The following is a 20,610-nucleotide window of genomic DNA, read 5'->3' as shown; positions in this document are numbered from 1 at the left end:
AATAGGCAAAAAAATCAAAAAAAGACTTTTCCTAAGTCTATAGCTCTACTTCTAAGCAAATAAGGGACCAGCCGTTTGTGCATGGGAGTTTCCTACAACCTGGTCTATCGATTAAACCCTTAATCCCAAATCTGGATGGGTAGTTTTTGAAGAAATCGAAAAAGTTGGAAAAAATGGCCTAAAAACCGAAAAATTGACTATTCCTAAGTGTAGAGCTCTTCCCCTAGACAAATTAGGGACGAGCCGTTTGTGTAGGGGGGTTCTACAACCCGGTCTATCGCTTAAACCCTTAATCCCAAATCTGGACGGGTAGTTTTTGAGGAAATCGGAAAGATTTGAAAAAAAGGTCAAAAAAGTCAAATAAGCAAATTAGGGACCAGCCGTTTGTGCATGGGAGTTTCTTACAACCTGGTCTATCGATTAAACCCTTAATCCCAAATCTGGATGGGTAGTTTTTGAAGAAATCGAAAAAGTTGGAAAAAATGGCCTAAAAACCGAAAAATTGACTATTCCTAAGTCTATAGCTCTTCCCCTAGGCAAGTTAAGGACCAGCCGCTTGTGCGGGGGAGTTTTCTACAACCTGGTCTATCGATTAAACCCTTAATCCCAAATCTGGACGGGTAGTGTTTGAGGAAATCGAAAATTTCTGAAAAAATGGGCAAAAAGTGAAAAAAAGTACCGAATTGTGAAGCTTTTCTAAGACCGTAGGGGGTGGGGTAGGGTACAAATTGCCCTAAATTTCATGCAGGCAGGTAGGTGAAACGCTAATGAATCCATTGGTACCACTTTTATGAGAATCTGACGGGTAGTTTTTTGGGAAAGCGATTTTTTCGAAAAAGCGTCTCAAAAAAAAAAAAAAAAAAAAAACCAGATCTCATCTGGAAAAAAAAACGTTTTCATAATACCTGTTTAATAAATCAAACAGGAATTTCAATAGGCTGGATAAATTCATGTGGGATAAGGAAGGGTCTGGATTCTTCGGCATTAAAGGTCTTCGTGATGGGACAAAATATATACATTTGGGTAACTGGGTCATAGTTGCGGAGGATGCCGTGGAGATTAGTATCTTTGATGCAATATGTAAAATTAAGGAAAAATGGTGACGTGTACTTTGAGTTAAGAAACTGAAAACGATAGTGAGGTTGTCTTGATGGGGTATGCAAATCAAAATGATTTTGTATAAAACGATAGTATGCATATATGTGGGTTTGTTTAGTGCGTAACATAATATCGTGGGAACAGTGCAAATTGCGTTCATGTGGTGAAAGAAAGTCAAAGGTTAGTGAAAATAACTGAAATTTGTCATGGAAACTTTCGTAAGATTGAATATCAGCAAGTGATTCTGAAATGATGTGATCATACTTTCTATCAAAAATATTAAGTGTGAATACGTATGATGTTTTGATGAAAAATTTTTCTGTTAGTTGCGGGTTAGCGAAGCGGTCTTCATCTAAAAATTGGTCTTGATTAGGTCGGATGATATTATGGTCGTAATATTCTGTTGTAAATTCGTTAGCTCGGGGTGCAGTGAATGTTTTTAGTAATTTTTTATATCCTACATAAGTAAATTGTCGAGGTGTTAGTGTTGTAGTGAGTCTATATAACATGTCTTTGTTTCTTTCTATGCTGTCATGAGTATTAGTTAGTGGTAGGCAAAGGGGCTTAGTAAAATGATAATAAGCTGTCCAATGAAGTGTTGGCATTAAAACATGTTCATCTAGAAAACTACGTGTGTCATTAGTATCGTTAGGTGTGTTTAATGTATATTGTGGAAATGAGGGTAAGGTGATTGCAAGAAAATTTTTCGTGTTTGTGTGTTGCGGCTGATTAATATATTCGCAGGATATTCCGGGTTTGGTCGGAAATGGGTGATTCGGGAATTTTCGTTTAAAAGTGCGATAAGCTCGGTGAGTGCTACTAGGTGTTTCGGTGGATGTGGATGATTGTGTGAATGATGCAGTGTAAGCTGAGGAGGGTGTAGGAGTAGGTGGGTTTGAGGATTCTGTTGTGGATGATAGTTGATGTATTGTGAGGGTGTTAGGGTGTATTGTTGTAGGGTAATAAAATTATCGAGTTCCTGGGAAAGTTGGGGGGTATCTGGGGAATTATTATATGATCTGTCGGAATAAAGTGGAGAATAGGTTGGGGTCACTTGCGAAGCATAAGAAGGAGTGGAAACGGATGGGAGTGGATGATTTGATGGGATTGGTTGAAAAGGGGGTTTTGAAAAAACTGAGGAGTTGGTCTGAGTATAATTTGATGGAGATGGTTTCGGAGTCTGCAAATTCGTCAGGGGTTTCTACATTAGGGTTATTAAATTATGAGATAGAGTATAAAACTGAAATATCTGAGTTAGTATCAGAATTCGTGCTTGATGATATATTAATAATCGGAAAATTGGGTGGTGGGAAAGCAAAAAGTGGGATTATTGGGATTTGAGTTTGAAGGTTGGCTGGGTGGGAATTTGAGCGATGGAGGGATCCAAGTTGTCGGCTCATGGTGGGCTAAAAAAATGATTATGTTGAGACTGAAAAGTGGTGGTGTGGGGTTGTTCTATATTTTGTTCGTATGTATTGTCATTTTGTGAATGATGTGTTTTTAAATGTTGGATGGGGCTTTGTGCTATATTTGGTCTAGAATTTGGATTATTTGTGATTGCTAGTTTTCGGAAATTACGGAGAACTAATGATAATGAATGGTTTTGTGGTAGGGGTGGCAACTGTGGTGCGGTAGGGGTTATCTCTATATTATTGTGTTCTTCGTCGTAAGTGTTTTGTCTTGTGGATATTTTCGTGTTGTATTCTTTTATTTGTGCATCTAGAAGTATTTTTTAGATCTAGAAATATTTAGAGGGTGACCTGTGGCATAAGGGTCAAATTTTATCTTTCGAGTGGTCATGTCGAAACCTTTTTCGTATTCGACAAGTATTACAGAATATTGTGTTTTATATAGCGGATTTCTGTATTTGCATGCAATTTCTGTTTCTTGATATATGAAAACGTTTTAACGTTGAATTTTTCTAAAATCATTACTTTGATTTCGGGATGGATTTACTTGTTCGTATGGAATTGATTCTAAAAAATATTTTTCGCGAAATTTTATCATTCGAGCGTGTATTTTTGCTACTTGAAATGTTGTGCATGTATCTTCGGGAAACCAAACAATTGTTGCTTGTGTCCATGTTGTAGGGTCACAATAACCTTGATCATTTTTGCAAGGTAATCTAATTCCTTGATAGATCATTGTGTTATCTGATAAGTCTCGTGTGAGTTGTACTTTTTCGAGTTGTAATTTCCAATCGAAAAACATTATTTCTTGATATCCTTTATTTTTTGTGTCTGCTTTGCAGTTTGAGGGGTCATTTATTCCAATGTGTGGTAACCAGTGTTTATCGTGTATGTCATAAGTTAATCTTCCGTGTGCGCCGTTGTATGGGTATTTTTTGTCTAGTTTTATATGTCCTTGATATCTTTCAAGCTGTGCTTGGTATACAAAATCGGCAAAGACTTGGAAATTTACTATTTTCCTGTCTGTGTTTCTATTTCTTGCGATGTTTAATCTGAGTAGTTCGTTTTTACAATCATCGGGATTTAGATGTAAAAGTCGTTCTATATTACTTTGATAGTATGATTCGTGATCAAGTCGGTTCTTATTTCCATTGGAAACTTGTGAACAGTGTACTTTCTTTTCGGAAAATGTTGCTGTAAATTTTTATCCGGTGACTGCTGTTGCTCGGGCTTTTGATACAATGTTGCTATTACAATTGTAGTTTCTATAGCTTGTTGTTCTGTTTCGCATTGTGATACTTGATTTATTGCATATGTGTGTAGTGTTTTTTGTTCGTTTTCTTCACAATCGTAGTGTGTTACTAATAAATCCTGGGGTCCTGTGCGAGGAGAAGGATTTGTGTTCTGGTCGGAAAATATTAGAAAAAAGATGTGTTGAAATGTTAATATTTTTAGAATGTAACTAATTGTGTTTTTGGTATATCTATCGTATTTATATATTACTTCAGTTGTTATAAATGGTGGTGGTAGCGATTGAGCTGTTATACTTGGTGGATTTAATTGGTAGGGATGTTGAACTATATTATTAAGTTTGATCGTGATTTCGAAATTCAATTGTAGACTATTTTGTTGAAGTATTTGAATATTGTGTTCACGAATATCTTCGTGGATATCTTGTCTATATTGTAGTCTATTGAGTGCCCAGCTTTGGAGTCGGTTACTTTCTTGATATTGTGCAAATAATGGTGGGGTGCTAAGAATGTATTCCAATCTAATCGTAAAGGGATATTTGTTGATGATTGTTCTCGATATCTAGCGTCGAGGTTATTTGGAAAATTTAAAGGGAAAAGCGTCGGTGAAATTTGACTTAATGATGGTGTTGACGGTAATGATAATGTTTCTGGTAGTGATGATAGAGTTGTATCCGTAGAAATATCTATTGGGTCGTTTACTAAGTTTGGTTCACCTTGTGTATATGAGTGTGTTGTCCAATATGGTAGTCGTGTTGTGGGATTTTTGGGGGGGGGGGGGGGGGTTAAAGGGATTTTCACGTATTTGTTCAGATGTTGTTGTTGAACCTAAGTAATCTGAGGGTATACTTGAGGTGCTACGTTGTGAAAGGAGTGGGGGAGTTTCTGGTAATGTACTATTTGGGTTTTCCGAAGTAGTTGGTGTTGGTGATTGGGGTATATCAAAATGAACTCTAGGGTTTTGAAAACTTCTGTTTCGTCGTGGATGTATAATTTTTCTATTTATTTCGACTGTATTTTGGTTATGACTAATGTTTCTTATTCTACTTAATTCTTGTGGTAATGTGGGGTACAAGTTATATGTTGGTTCACTTAGGGGTGCCTGTCGCTGAACTGGTTCAAATGTTCGGATAAGCGAGCGTGTCGTTCTTCAAAAGTGTATGGATTATCTTGGAAAGAAACTCGTGTGGATGTTTGGGGGTTTTGGGTAGTTGTAGGTATTGTTGGGTTTTCTTGGGATGATGTCGGTGAAGACTGATTTTGTGATTGTTGGTTAGCAATTTTTGAAAGTGTTCTGATTGATTTTTTCTGGTGGGAAGATTTATGTTCATTGTAGTATTCTTCAATGAAAAGAATTAAAAGGATTGTTGCTAAGGCGAATGTGATTATTGCCTTTTTTACACATTTGCACATTGTCAAAATTAGGGATGATAAAAATATGATGAAAATTACAAAGTAAAAAAATATCTGTTCTACTAAAAATTGTACGTAACAAATAAATAGAATTTGGATTATCGTACCTGTGAATATGATCAATGATTTGGGAAAGTTGGAGATATATTTCAAAAAGGGAGTAGAAAATGTAAAAAATGTTGCAAAAAATTATTAAAATGATTATAAAAGCTTCAAAAGTATCAAATAGAAATATGAACAAAAGTTTAAATAGTATGAAAAATTTTATTAAATTGTATTTTTAAGATATTGACTGTTTGAGAGAAAAGCATTTAAGAAATGACTTCTTCGTCTAACATTTTTTGATGTTTGAGGCGAGATTCAAGTGTGGTCGAGTTATTTTTTGATTTTTTGACAAGTGGGTTGGGTCTTGTGAAAAGTTGTTGGGGACTAATTTTATGGTGTTCGGGAGGTCTTCTTTGCTTTATTTTTATTTGTCGGGTGATCTGGGGTATTTTGAGATATTTGTACTTAGGCCAAATGAATATGGTCTTTTTTTACTTTTGGATAATTTGTTATTTTTGGTTTGAGGGTTTTTGAGGTCTGAGTTGGGAAAATATTGTTGATCTTTGCGTTATTAGATAGGAGAGGGATGTAATATTATAGTGGTGTTTATTTTAGTTGTCAAGTTTCAGCGAGTTGCTTATTTTTGACCTGGAGTTTGTAAAATTATAGTTATAGATATGCCTGGAGTTTAATATCTTTCGGCTAATAGGTTGGTGTTAGAGATATAGAAGGTGACGGATTTGAGTGACTGCTATTGGCTGAATATGAACTAAAAATGTTGCGTTTTTGTCAGCAGGTTATTTTGAAAAATGAAGGTTCAAAATGATCCAGAGGTGTAAAAATTATTTATTTTGAAATCAGAGTTGTTTTTGAAATTCAACTTTCTTTAATAATTTAGATTGTGGGATGAATGTTTTGTAGTTTTTACGTGGTTGATTCCTAAGTCGTGTTGATTCTCTATGTTCTGATTTTTCTACTCGTTCTTGTGGTAGAGTTTTTTCTATCATTTTCCTATTTTTCTTTCTTTTTGAGGTATTTTTGGGTCTGGCGTTTTTGTATTGTTTTGAGTTGTGGTTTGTTTTTGATTTTGTTTTTCATGATGAACGTTTTGTTGTTCATCTATTTCTTTTTCTGTATGTGAGTGCTTTTGAATAACCTGAGAAAGAATTTAATTGAGTTAATTCGCGTAGCGCGTATTCTTTTGGGTAGTAGGGCAATAGATTGTTACGATGTTAAACAATTTCCTTTTTATTTGAATCTGTGAGTTTATACGTTACGTCAGTGGGTTTGGCAATTATTTGGTATGGTCCTTTTCGAAGGGGTTGTAATTTTTTAGAGATTCCTTTTTGTGTATTAAAGTTAGGTATTAAGACAAATGTTCCAATTTTTAAATCTGTGGCTGGTGTAAAGCGTGAATTAATTTGTTCGTTAATATTTTGCCTTTGTAACAATTTTTTTGTTACTTTTTGGTAAATTTCTTTGTGTTTTTTTATCTCTATTGAAAATCCATTTGGTGTGTGTGCCCGAAGCTAATTTAAGAATTTGTGCGTGATGAAAATGATCTTCATCATGTGTGTGTAAAGGTAAGTTATAACAAATTTAGTCTTTATTTGGGTGGCAATAACCTTGTGCATTTTTATGGGAATTTGCTGTAAACATAATTGGTTTACGTGGCTTTTGATTAAAAACCATTTCGTATGGTGACATTCCTAAAGTTGTCGTGATTTGTGAATTGTATGTTAAGGGAAATAATTTTACATCTGCACACCGTTCTGTGTATTTTGTATCATTTCCATTTATGATACATCGGAGATATTCTTGTAGTGAACGGTTCATACCTTCGACTAAACCGTTTGTCCACGGTGCATGAGATGTACGTGGTTTATGTTTGATGTTAAATAAGTGGCATAGTGTGATGATTTCATTATTTATGAATTCTGTACCGTTGTCTGTAACTAAAATTTCGGGTAGTCCGAATTTAGATATCCAATGTTCATAATGTGTCGTGTAGGCATAATAAGCATTACAATGTGGTACTGGGTTGAGTAATACATAATGTGTAAATGCGTCAACAATGACCAAAATGTAGGAGTTTTCTTCAGAGGATGATGAAATTGGTCCTTTTGTATCGTATGAAATGCGATGGTTAATATATAAACTTTGTCCTTTAATATCTTGTTTTTGTACTATTTGTTTTGATTTGGATAAGGTTTGTTTAATTGACATATTATACAATCATTGCATATTACTTTAATCCAAATTGGTGCATTTGGGAAATAAAAATTTTGTGTAAAGTTTGAGTATGTTTTCTCTGATCCGGTGTGTCCTTTAGTATTTTGTGTATGTGAGATGTTAAAAGCTATTAATATCATACTTAAAGGAAGACAGGGAACTTTGAGTATGTTTTCTCTGATCCGGAGTGTCCTTTAGTATTTTGTGTATGTGAGATGTTAAAAGCTATTAATATCATACTTAAAGGAAGACAGTGAACTTTTGAATCATTTAAACTATATTCTAAAAGATCTGTATTTTCATTAATTGCTGTGTTATTAAATTTTCGGAAATATCGGAGGAGTGTTTTATTTCCTAAAATTGTGGTATCTGCTTTTACGGGCTTAGTTTTGTATTTGTGCCATGATTTTAATTGTCTAATTACTGGGTCGAAATTTTGATATTGTTTTAAGTGTTCAAGTGTAATTTTATCTGTTGGGGGGAGAAAAATATTGTCAATTTCTATCTTTGATAGGGGAATTGTGTCAAGTGGGTCATGGAGGTCAAAAACTTGATTTATTGTGTATTTTGAATCATTTGTTTGCGGTCCTGATAAATTTATTTTATCGGTTAAATTTTCTTTTTCAATTAATGGAAAAAGGTCTTTTTCATGCGAATGTTGTTTTATTCTCTTTTGTTGAGTGTTATTTTTTATCCATTGTGAGTATGGGATTGGTTTAAAAGTTGATGTGCCTAGTATCTCAACTTCGTAGTGATTATTCTGGTAATCTAAGTAGAGTGGAAAATGTTGTAGATTATTTATTTGTGATTGATCAATATCAGTTTTTACTGCATATTTGCATTCTAGTCGGGGTGATGTTTCATCTTTTGCGAGATAGAATTTAATATTTTGTGGTATTTCAACTGTATTTTTTTCTGTGACGAATTTCAGGTGGCGTATTTCAACTTAATGTATCTGGTAACGCAAGGTTTTTTTCTGCTGTCCAAACTATATGTAAGTTTGGAAATTTCATTAGATTTAGTTGAAATCTATAAACTATGATTTGAATTTGACTTTTGTGTAGAGAGAAATATAATTGGTTTGTGATCTGTGAATAGAACTGTTGGGTGTTTTGATCCAAGTATCAGAAATTCATATTCTGTAAGTGTATAAAATATAGCTGTACATTCTCTCATTAGAGTTGATAGTCGTAGCTCTGCTTGAGTGAATAATCGTGACTTTGCTGATATAAGGTTCATTTTATTTGTTCCATTATGTGATTGTAGCAATGCTGCGCCGATGCCAAAATTTGAAGCACCGCACATTGCATAGAATGGTTGATTTGGATTTGGAATTGTATTTGAAATTTGTTCAGTTAAAAGTTTCTTAATTTCTTCAAATCGTGTTTGATGTTCAGAGTTCCATTCAAAATTATTTTGTTGTCTGAGGATATTATATTGCATTTTATAAACATATTTACTTAATAAATTTAACATTCCAAGGAATTCTTGGATTTTCTTTTTATTTGTTGGTGGCTGAAGTTTTTGAATAGCATCAATGCGTGATTTTAATGGAGTGATAGTTTCTCGATCTATATTATGTCCTAAAAATTTAACGCGTGTTAGAAAGAAGTGTGATTTATCGGGAGCTGCCTTCAGATTTTCGTTCTGAAGTATTTATGATACTGTTCTAAAACTGTAAACATTTCTTCTTTGGTTTGTGATTGCATAAAAACATCGTCTAAATAGGTGATTGCATTTTTCTTGAGTATTAGTGGTCTAAAAATTTTGCTCATAAAGGCTGAAAAAGCTGCTGGTCCTATGGATATTCCATAGAATAAGCGATTAAATTCATATTGTTGATTTCCAATAACAAATTATGTTAAATGTCGTGATTTTTCATCTAGTGGCATTTGGTTATATGCACTATTCATATCTGCGGTTGTGAAGTATTTACCATTTATCTTTGTCAAGAGAACTTGTATTGGTTCAATAGGCCAATTGCATTTTGATTCGTCAATTAGTGAATTGAGATATCTAGCGTCTAAAACTATTTTTAGTGATTCACCTTTTGCTAGAGTGATAACAGGGTTGATAAAAGTGATACTTTTTGGTTGTTCTTCTTTATTTACTGGTGAGATAATTTCGTATTATTCTAAAATGTCAAGTAATCTGTTTACCTTGTCATGTAAGTGAATTGGTACTTTACTGGCTCTTTGTTTTTTGAAAACTGCGTCGGGTTTTAACGGGAGGTGTAGTGATGAACTAATTTTCCAACGTCAAATTTGGATGTTGCGTAGACTGTTGAATATTTTAACAGTTGTTTTGCTAATTTATCAAATTCGGTTTGTGTAATTTGTGAATGTTCAAAATTAAACATTGTTAAAAATTTTTGTTGTTCTTTTGTGTAATTTGTTATATTGAATGTTGGTTTAAAATATGGTGTTTTTGTGAAGTAATCTGTGTTTCTTTTTTCTTTACTTATTATATTATTTATGGATAATTCTTCGTCAAGAATTGTGGATTGGCAAATATCTGATAATTGGAGTATATTATTAACGCGGTAGGCTACTTCATTTATAGGTGAAATTGTAGCATTTGTTTCACAATATCCTTAAAGTCCTAGGAGTAATGTTACTTGATATGGTATATTATTATACACGCGTAATGAAATCATGTCGGAATTCGTTGTTTTTCGAATATTTTATGGATGAGATCGTAATTTTGAAAAATTTGTGAATAGGTTTAAATTCGAAGTCTGACATAAAAAGTTTTTGTTTATTTTGACTTTTGTTATACTGGTGAACTTGTTTTATTGAAAAATTATATATATTTCCTGATAGTGGTTTCAGGTGTTTCCGTTGTTGATTGTAAATGGGGTAAAATTTTGAGAAGAATGGTGGTTGTTTGTTTAATTTTTGGAAGAATGTTAGGGCTGTATTTTTTGTTTTTGTGTACTTATCTTTGATTTGTATTTTACTATTTAGGGTGTTGATTGTTGGTATATATTTAGATATAAATGGTATGCCAATGATATTGTGTTTAATATCAGTAATATGAACTATTTGTTTAAACGGTTTGTTTAAAATTTTGTTTTGTTCCATTGTTCTCGTGGGGAGAAGAAATAATTGGATTTTTCCATAATTTACTAATGTTGATCCTTGTGCTGTTGCTAATTTACTAGAGGTTTCAAGAGGTGTTAATTTTGGATGTAAGGTTTTGATTTCATTCCATGTGGGAGTATTAATTATATTTGATTCTGCTCCTGAATCAATTAAAAAATCAATTTCAAGATCTGGTGGTTGAAATTCTTTGTTTCTTGGGCTTTCTAAGAGAAATGGAATTGTCCAAATTGTTTCTCTGGGTTGTTCTTTTTGTATATTTTGATAAATATGTTTTGCGTTTGAGCATTGTGTTTCGTCTTTTTTATCGGGTTTAATTACCGTGTTAATTCCGTTTACTTAATTACCGTGTTAATTCCGTGTAGTATCACTGGTTCCAATATAGTAATTGTGAAGGAGTTCCAATTGATTTTCATTTATATGTGAGGTAAAAGGTTGTTCATATATGATAGGTTCATAGTCGTTTTTGACTGTTATCATATTTACAGAGATGGTATTATCTGTATCACTTTCTGTATCTGACGATTCACATTTTATATGATTTAGTTGTAGTTCGTTTTTTCCTGTGCCATCAAAACCTGGGGGGTCTGTAGTTTTTTCTTCATTTGTCTGCACTTGATTAATGTGTCTTTGATGTTTTGGTGTGCTACTTCTGTATCGATGTTTAGAATCAGGGTAACGGTTATTATTCCTGTGTGGTGACTGGGAATAATTTCTGTATCGATTATTGTAACATGAGTTTCGATTTTGTGAATTATTTCGTGATATGTTTTGATAATTATCGTTTGATCTGTGATAGTTTGATCTAGTATATGAATTATTTCTTGATCGATTGTTCGGGTAATTCTGATTTCGATTGTTTGAATAACTTCTATTTCTGTTATGTGAATAGTTTCTATTTCTGTTGTATGATGAGTTTCGTGATTGATTAATGGTATAATATCTTTTCCTTGGGTTTGATTGGGAACTGGATCCAGAAACTAATTGTCTTGTATTGGAATTTGATCGTGAATAGTTATTTTGGTTATTTTGGCTATTCGATCGATTATATCTATTTTGTGAGGAATTTCGCGTATTTCCTCGTTCGGGTGATCTACCTCTATAACCTGAGTTATATGGTGATTGATTCCTTGTGTAATTTGGGTTGTTCGGAAGTGGTTTTCCTGAACTGTTATTACTATATATATTTTTGTTTGGTAGATTTTGGTCTTTTTTCATGTATTGACAGAACGATTTATTTGGTTCTTTGTGCTTTTGAGGTTTATTCTGATTGTCTTGTTGTTTTTGTCTACAATCGGAAATACTGTGTCCGTATCGTCGGCAATAATTACACCATTTTTTGAAGGATGGTTTGCCTTTAAAGTTTGGATATTTTTTGTAGATATTTAGTATTTCATTGATTTTTTCAATCAGGTCTGTGTCTGATTCTTGTATGTTATTTATATGTTGACTTGACTTGAATTGACTTGACTTGACTTGGAGTACCGGCTCAACTGGAACGTGTCTACCTTCTGGTCGAGCCGTGATAGCTTTTTAAGAAAATCTTAGAAGATTTTCTCGGTGCGCTTTTAGATAAAAGGCATAGCAAACCGAGTTACGGGGTCTACAAGAGATAGCCATCGGTTGGGGGACCGGATATAAAACTTCTGGGCTCTTTTCTGGGCTCATTTCGACTCCTCCTCTCCATTTTTAAATTTTTTTTTGGAAAAACTAATTAAAAGATGTCATTATTCAAGTTTCGCTTGGTGAACAAACTAATTATCGAGAAAACATTTGCCAATTGGTTTACGAACATTTTAATTTCTTACCTTACATCGTAAAATCACACATTCTGTCGTAAAAATTTCAAGGAGAACTTAGAAAAAAGAATACATGGGTGTGGGAGTGGAAAAAAGATTTTCTTCTTAGTACCCGGGTTGACAAAAATGCTTGTCATATGTTTTCATTCTATGAAAAAAAATGGGTTCTTTTCCAGTTTCCTACCCTCTGGTAAAATTGCAAAATTAAACTGTTCAAAAATTGTTGATACGGCTTTTTGCATGTGAGAAATGTTGTAAAAACTTGATCACCTGTTAGCGCTGACACCTTTTGATACTGCTTATAACAAGAAAAGATAATTTTAAATAGGGGTTTCTTTTATTGAATTTCAGAAAAAATCAAGTCAGGCGAATCATTCTATTTCAGGGTTTCTCCCATTGTAGCCCCCCAGCCTAGTATCAAAAAATATATGGCCCCCCGCAAACCTTTCCCAGTATAGACTGCCCAATTTTTCCTATTATACCACCCCCCCCCCCCCCACCCCAAAGATTACTAATTGTACAAATAGGCAGATCAAATTATTAAGTTCAATGGGCTCTTTTTCTTCCCCCCCCCCCCACCTCACGCCAGTTTCAACTTATTAGTGTAACGAGTGGTTTTACGAGGTTGAGTATGAGGACCAAATACGTTTATCGTGGCCTTATTAGTCTGTATGTAATTTTTCGTAACAATTGGACAATGTGGTCAACAAATTTACATGCAAAAATTTGCAAGTGGGGGGGGGGAAGGAAAAAGAGCCGTTGATTGTTCACATGTGATAAGTTTATCCAAAATTATTCATACAAAATCAACTGACAGACGATATAAAATCAAATAGGTAAGGTCAAAGTGAGGTCTATATGAGACAGCTTGAATTGATACTCAATCAGCAATCAGTTCATGAAAAAGAAATCATCGATATAAATCAACTTAATATCGTAATTGAAATGTTTCCTTTAAAATAAATTTCAGTATATATAGTAGTATAAACCAATAGTGTGTATATATTTGGAAAGTTCGGCAGAGGAGCTATAATGGTGAAAGGTTGGGGTGCTATAATTTACTGAGGGGCTTTAAATGGAAAGACCCTACTTCGTACTTTTCCATGGGCTCTGAAATAAAATTATAACTTTTTTTTCATTCTATGAAACTTTATGGTGAGCATTTTTTTACCTTTTGAAAATAAAAACATGGCTTACAGATTTTTTTTTTCATCTGTATTTTTATCCCCAAAAATTTATGAAAAAAGCATGACAAGCAATTTTATCATAGTATAAAATTGAATGATAAGCATTTTTTTCATTCTATGAAACTGTATGATAAGAGTTTTTCTATAATATGAAAAAGTATTTCAAACATTTTTTCAACATTGGTAGCCATTTTTTGTATTGTGAGTTTCAAAATGTAAAATACGAAGATCAATTATGTTTTCATGGCCTAATTAGCCTGTATGACAACTTTTATAATAGGGGAAAAAGGAAAAATGGCCCTTAAAATGCTGAAGTGGTGTTCATGCTTAATCTTGTAAACCCATTCGTTACAGCATAAAATTGATGCTCGTGTGAGGTTGGAGGAGAGCCAAGATTTACCGGTGGATGATGAGGGTGTAGCGGAGTTTTGGTATCTTCTTCGTCGACCTGGGTTAGGTCCTCTCGATTCTAACAACCTGTCAATTGCGCTCTCCACATCCTTCTTCCCACCCCCTTGCTCCTCTTCGTCACCTGAGGAGGGATCTTTAACATTGTAGCTGAGAACATTTTTCAAACCTTTTGTGCTTAATTTAAGGAAGTAATTTGTTGACACTTTTTGGCTCTTTTTCAGTTCCCTATCCCCCTCGTAAAATTACATAATACGGCTGTTTAAAAATTGTTCACACGGCATTTTACATGTAAGAGATGATGTAAAAAACTGTTCACCTGTTCACGCTGACACGTTTTAACGCAGTAACATGAAAAGCCATTTTATATAAATTTTCATAAATTGAATTTCACAAAAAATCAAAGAGGGTACAGGAAAAGAGCCATTAACTGCAAGAAAGTGTCGCGTTGAACAAGTAAACAAATGCTTACAACCTCGGCTCTTCTTTTTCCTTTTCCCCTCCTGCGAAATTTTACTAGTAAAAGTTTGTTCACATAATCCGAATGTTACGAAAATTGGCATGCGAACTATTGAGTCCATGACAAACATATTTTGTCTTCATGGTTAACCATTTAAACCCCTCGTAAAATTGATGCTTATCTGAGGTTGGGCGGCGGGGGGGAGAGGAAAAAGAGCTCATTTTTCTCATGCAAATGAGTATGAACAATAATCATAACTAACTTTATCTCGTTGTCTTACGAGGGTGCGAGGCTGGAAAAAAGACAAAAAATCAAAATTGGTTTCGGTGGACTGAAGTTGGGTGGAGCTGAGTGGAGTGGAAAACAGTCGCTTGATTTATTCCCCCATCTAAAAGTCAAATTTCGACAATTGAATTTTCAGACAACAATGAGAAGATCCCACTCATAGTTTGTATCTTTTGTTGGACTTGGTTACTTAGAAAACTTAAATTGAGTAAAAAAAATTGGGTACAGAACATTTTGCACGTGCCTTTTGAGACCAGAATATTGTAGCGCGGATTTTATTCTGTTTTTTTTCTGGGAGTTTTCAGCTTTAAGCTCTCAAAACAAAAACGTTTTTGGGACTTGAAAAATTTAGCTTTGTTTTCCGACCACTGAAAATGGGAAGACAGCTTGGATTTGGTGTGTTTACGTTTTTTTGTATTTTCTCTGTTTTTCACGCAAAATCAGGTACCACAAATAATCATTGGAATGATTCGAGTGATATATCAAACGAAAGCTGTGAGCTCAATTTGAAAAAAATTTTTATTATAAAATTTTATATAAAACGAATTTAATTATGGGTATTTTCGTAAAGCACACACAAAAAAAAAAGATAAACATCTTAAACAATTAAGACCACAAATTAACTTATTTCGGTACAAGTTTTTGTATAATAAATTAGCGCAAGCTAGCCAAAACAACCGATGACTGTCCTTCAGACAAACTCGTCACAATCTATTTTATTTCGGTACAAGTTTTTGTATGAAAAATTGGCGCAAGCTAGCCAAATCAACCGGTGATTGTTCTTGAGACAAATTCGTCTTTTTAGTAGGTCAGACATAATCAAGTCTGAACCGAGAAAAATGTTTAATGCACGATATCCTCCCATACTTTATTATATTTCAACGTGGTTACGTGGGCGGCTCGAACCTACGCTGGAATTGTCTACTTAGTTTTGATACATTAGATTAAGTCGCTGGTCGAGTAGTTCTTATGTGTAGCTATTTTTATGCCAAGATCTTCCGCCCCTGAAAAAGCAAGAACAAGAGCGAGCTTAATGATCAGCCAAGTGATTTAATGCGTTGTGGTCTTAACAAGGGCGGAGGATGCGCAACCGTTCTGTCCCTTGTTTAGCTTGACGATTCGGGCGAGAGGGTAGTACCCACGCAGACTATCAAGTTCAATCACCCATAGCGGATTGCCCGTCTTCAGCGTGAATTCGGACATTCTCGAAGCCAACAGAGGGAAAACGACGGAAAGCTTGTGGCTTGTTGTCTAGTAAAAATTGGCTCGGTGTTAACGCTTCTAGCTCGCGTAAATTGGCTCTAACGGGAGTGATTGGCCGATACTTCAAAGCCTGCTCAGCTAAGCAGAGTGTTGTTCCTTACACATCTTCAGTAACTCGCCCACTGCCTAGAATGTCGTAGAGCACGCGCTTCGCGCTCCGGAAGAGGCGATTCAAGGAGCCGCAATTTGGAGGTGCGCCTGGCGAGTGCAATTTCTAAGCAATACCTTTGTTCGTAAAAATAATCGGACCCATGCCGTTCCAGCTCTTGATGCAGGCAAGTTATTCCTTTTCCGCACCGACGTACCATTATCCGGCAGATCGTGCTTGGTGTACCACGACGTGCAACGAAGCCTTCAATGCTCCTGAGATATGAGAACTAGTGTCCTGAGATGGCACAATCTCAAGGTATACAGCCCTGGTGGTGAGGCAAAAGAAACGATTTTTTCTAAGAATTTCTCCGAACCTGAATGTGAGGCAGTTTAAAGTAATCCACGCCCGTATGACTAAATGGTGGTTGTTTATATCCGTGAAGTTTATCAGATAAACCGACATAATCGGCTGAATGGTATTACATTTGCGTTTATGACATTTTACACAATGATGTTCGATATACCGAAGTAGTCAACGCAACCCAAGTATTGTTTATTTCATGTTTAAGACGGAATGCACATGGTCCAAACCTTGATGAATACTTAAGGCGGAAGCTTCGGGCCAAGAAGCGAACTAGAGTATCACGAGAGTCAAGTAAAAATGAGCGTTTAGAATCAAACTCAATATTCATTTATTGAAAAAAAACCGGCCCTTGGAGCGAATTATACCAGCGGGCCGAGAATTGGAGAATATATTGCAACCCGATAATTGTTTTTAAAAATTTTGACAGCGTTGAGTGTTTTAATCTCAACGGGAAAAGATTTTATCTGAGCAAGTTGAATAAGCTCCTTTTTTGCGATATCAAGTTCAGCGGGGTCGGTAATCCCTAGGTCCGTACCCCGAAATTACTTTTGTGAAGGCAGCATCCTCAACATAAACTAAACGACTCTTTTATAGCTCGTAAAGGAATTGAACCTTTCACAATTGAACCTGTGTTCGGGACATTTGGTTAATGTGACATCGGTGACGAAGGAAGACGATGTTCCAAGCAATAATCGACATCACAAAAAGTTCCCTTCAACCGATTTTTTTTGATCAGACGTTCATCGGGTATAAACGGCCAATCGGTAGTCCTGAGAATGGTCAAACCAGTAACCCAGCTGCTATCTTTGAGGGCTTCCAAAGAAAACCCACATGCACCCGTATCAGCTGGTTCATCCCAGCTCAAAACGTGGTGCCTTTCATCAATAGTTGTCAATTCAAGGATTTTGCCCACACGAATATGGGTAAACTGTCATTTTAGTTTAGCCACAGCAAAACTGTGACACTACCCGTCCACATGTAGACGGAAATAGTCTTAACTAAAAGTGCTTTCATTATGTCAAATTTCAGTACTGTGGCGACCAGAGCAGCTTAAAGCTCTAGCTTAGGTATAGATAGCGCTTTCGTCTGCGAGACGCGAGCTTTACAAAAGATGGAGTGTATTTGAGTTTTCTGGGATTTCGAGAGTCGCTCACGCGAAAAAAAACCAAGAGCACAGAAAACATCTTATGAGCTATCACCAAACATGTGAAGCTCACTTTGATTCACGCGGAATAGTCGTTTACCCTAAAATTGAGAGACCGAAGTGCTAATGGAGAAACTCTTGTTCTTTTTATCTTCCAGCAATTCGTCGTTCCATTTTCGACTGCTATTTTTCCAATTATCTCTAAGCAAAAGACGGGCTTGAACTGTGTTTGGGGCTACTAACCTAATAGGGTCCAACACGGAAGAGAAGAAACTCAAGACGGATCATTGAGTTTTTGCCTTATCCTGAAGGTATTCTCTGCTAAGAACCAATGTGTCTTTAATATGGTCCCGTTTAAAATCTAAGATGTGCAATGGTTTTTGGCACCGTTACATACTTCTTGGACGGACAAAAAAGCTGTTTCGTAAACCTGGGGGTTCATGTCATTCTTAAAGTAATTTCATCACCGTTACTGACAGTTTTAATCAAAATATTTGCACCAAACTAAAAAACCAAACCAAACCACACCACAGCTAATTCTATTTACATGGGTAAAACTCTACAACAAATTCAAGTAATCGTCCATGTTAAGTCCATGCCCGATGTTCATGACTACAGGTTCCACGGCCACACAATGCTGTGTGCTCTTGGTTATTACCATTACTTGTGTTAATTTCATAAACGAGGCTAGCGGAAGTAGTCGGATCTGACGTAAATGGTACATAAATGAAGGCCTGCACTAGCACCGTCAGGAGAAGCTTTTGAACTTACAGAGTCTGCCCAACCATTAATTCGATCGGTTGCATTTTTGAAATGGCCTGACTTGTTTTGTCTATGTTCCGGTTAATATTGTGTTCCGTTCACATCAACCCTGAAAACTTTGTTGTCGAGAAAAAACTAAGTACTTTGTCCAATTACCTATTGTAACAAAAAATGCTTGTCATTTAACTTTCATACATGAAGTGTACGATTAACAATTTTTTAGAGAAAATTAAAAAAAAAATTGAAAATCGTTTGAAACTTTGTTTGCGCAATTTTACAAGAGTTCAATAGGGGTTTTCAGTGATTAAAATCAACTTAATGTCGAAAAAATAATTTCATTTTTGGTTGAAAAAATGCTTATCATATAAATTTCAGAAATGAAAAATGTATGATATGCACTTTTCAAAAAATTGAAAATTTATTGAAACTTTCTTTGCGCAATTTTACATGAGTTCAAGAGGGGTTTTCAGCGATTAAAATCTTTTTACTTCAAAAAAATAAATTCTGTTTCGGTCGCAAAAAATGCTTATCATATAAACTTTCAGATATGAAAATTGTATGATATACTTTTTTCATAGAAAAAAAGACAAATTTCAGGAAAAAAAAATTTTAATCATTCTTTGGGTTGCAAATTTGCTTTCGTGCTCAAATATATATTTTACAAAAAACTAACTTAAAATCAATTAAAACGTAGCACAGGATGAGTTTTTTACCAAAAAAAAATCCAAAAATTACAAAAATTGTTTTTGTAAGAACGAATATCTTTTTTTTTGTTTTACATGCTAAAAAAATGATGAACTTGTAATAAACAGGCCTTTTTTCTCAACGACCAAAGTTTTCAAACAAAAAAAATTATCTAGCCATATGAAAAATGATACATTTGCTATATAAACACATGTGAAAATGTTAAAATCACTAAGGCTAAAAACACCAATTGCAGTTTATTTGTGAGTTAACTGCCAGTTACACTCTGGGTTTGCTTATGACACGAAATCGTTGGTTAGTAATTCGGATGAACCACAGAAAATTAAAAAAAAAATTATTTTCATAGGATGGAAAAAAGGCTTTTGCTACTTTCATAATATTTTTTGTGATATAAAGTATGCCAAAACGCTTGTTATTTAATTCCAGAATGTTGCAAAAAATGCTTAAAATTTTATTTCATAGAATGGAAAAAAAAAACTTTTTTTGCTGTCCAAAGAAACAGTATGAAATAGTGTGATAAACATGTTTTTCATAATATGAATTGGTATGATAAGCAGTTTTTGTCAACTTGGGTGCTGTTAACACTGTTCATTAGCTCAATGTCGACTTTTAGAGGCGGTGGCTGCTCTCTGTGCTACTTGAATTTCTGATTAAGGTGTTCTTCGTCGCAGTTATTTCCAAATATTTCCGCATTAGAACCCCTGTGAGTTTTTCTGTAACGTTGAGCTACTTGATTTTTGACCCATGCGAGGCACCAAAATGTGTGTTCAATCTGAAAAAATTGTATAAAACGAATATAAATAGGGGTTTTTTCGGTCAGCACACACATCAAAAATGGATAAACATCGTAAATTACACAGTTTTAAAAATCGAGATTGCATTAACGACTTGTTTCGGTGTAAGTGTTTTGGACGATAAATTGGCGCAAGCTAGCCAAAACAACTGGTAGTTGTCCTTGAGACAAATTGCTATTTTTAGTAGTTCAAACTTAATCAATTCTGATCCAAGAAAGTGTTTAAAGTAGGAAATCACCCCCACCTACTATAGTTTGGAATAACATGAGTAATTGGGAGGCTCTAACATACGCTGGAATGATCTGCTTAGTTTTTGTGCATAACCTTAGGCTGCTCGGCCAGTATTTTTTGTAAAGTGTAGTTGTTTTTAGGCCAATCATTTTTCAGTCTTTATTTGCAGTTTTCACTAGCTTACAATAGCGCTGCTAGAAAAACTCTTTCAAGCGTGATTGGAACCACATCAAAAATTGTCACAGTGTTGAGGAAAACCGGTTTGAAATTTTTTAACTTCTGTCTAATTGCGAGCGAGTAAAATGATGGAGTAAATTTCGTGGGCTAAAAAACACTCGGTTTTGGGAAAACTGAAACTTCTTGTGGAAAAAATTTTTTATGTCTTTTCGTTTTTTTTAGTACGATTTTCAATTTTAGAACGAATGTCAATTTTTGCAAATTCACTAGGTTTCACTTAAGTAGGTTTCCCTTTGCATCGCGTACAAACAAAAACGTCATTTTAAGAAAAAGTTTGTAGACTTTTATGAATATAGTCTGAAAGTTATGTGCTCCTTGCACAGCAACCGTCTA

At 34.7% G+C, this 20,610-nt stretch overlaps 1 protein-coding gene across 1 annotated transcript in view; it reads left to right on the top strand.

Annotated features, from left to right (window-relative positions):
• The window catches only part of LOC134843568 (intraflagellar transport protein 88 homolog), a 519,299-nt gene that overhangs the window by 352,851 nt on the left and 145,838 nt on the right, over positions 1 to 20,610 (top strand). The gene's annotated exons all lie outside the window — the stretch shown is intronic.

The sequence above is a fragment of the Symsagittifera roscoffensis genome, chromosome 4 (genome assembly GCF_963678635.1).
Source record: "Symsagittifera roscoffensis chromosome 4, txSymRosc1.1, whole genome shotgun sequence".
Taxonomy (NCBI): Eukaryota; Metazoa; Xenacoelomorpha; order Acoela; family Convolutidae; genus Symsagittifera; species Symsagittifera roscoffensis.
The sequence above is the reverse complement of the archived record's forward strand: the minus strand, read 5'-3'. Positions and strand labels throughout refer to the sequence as shown.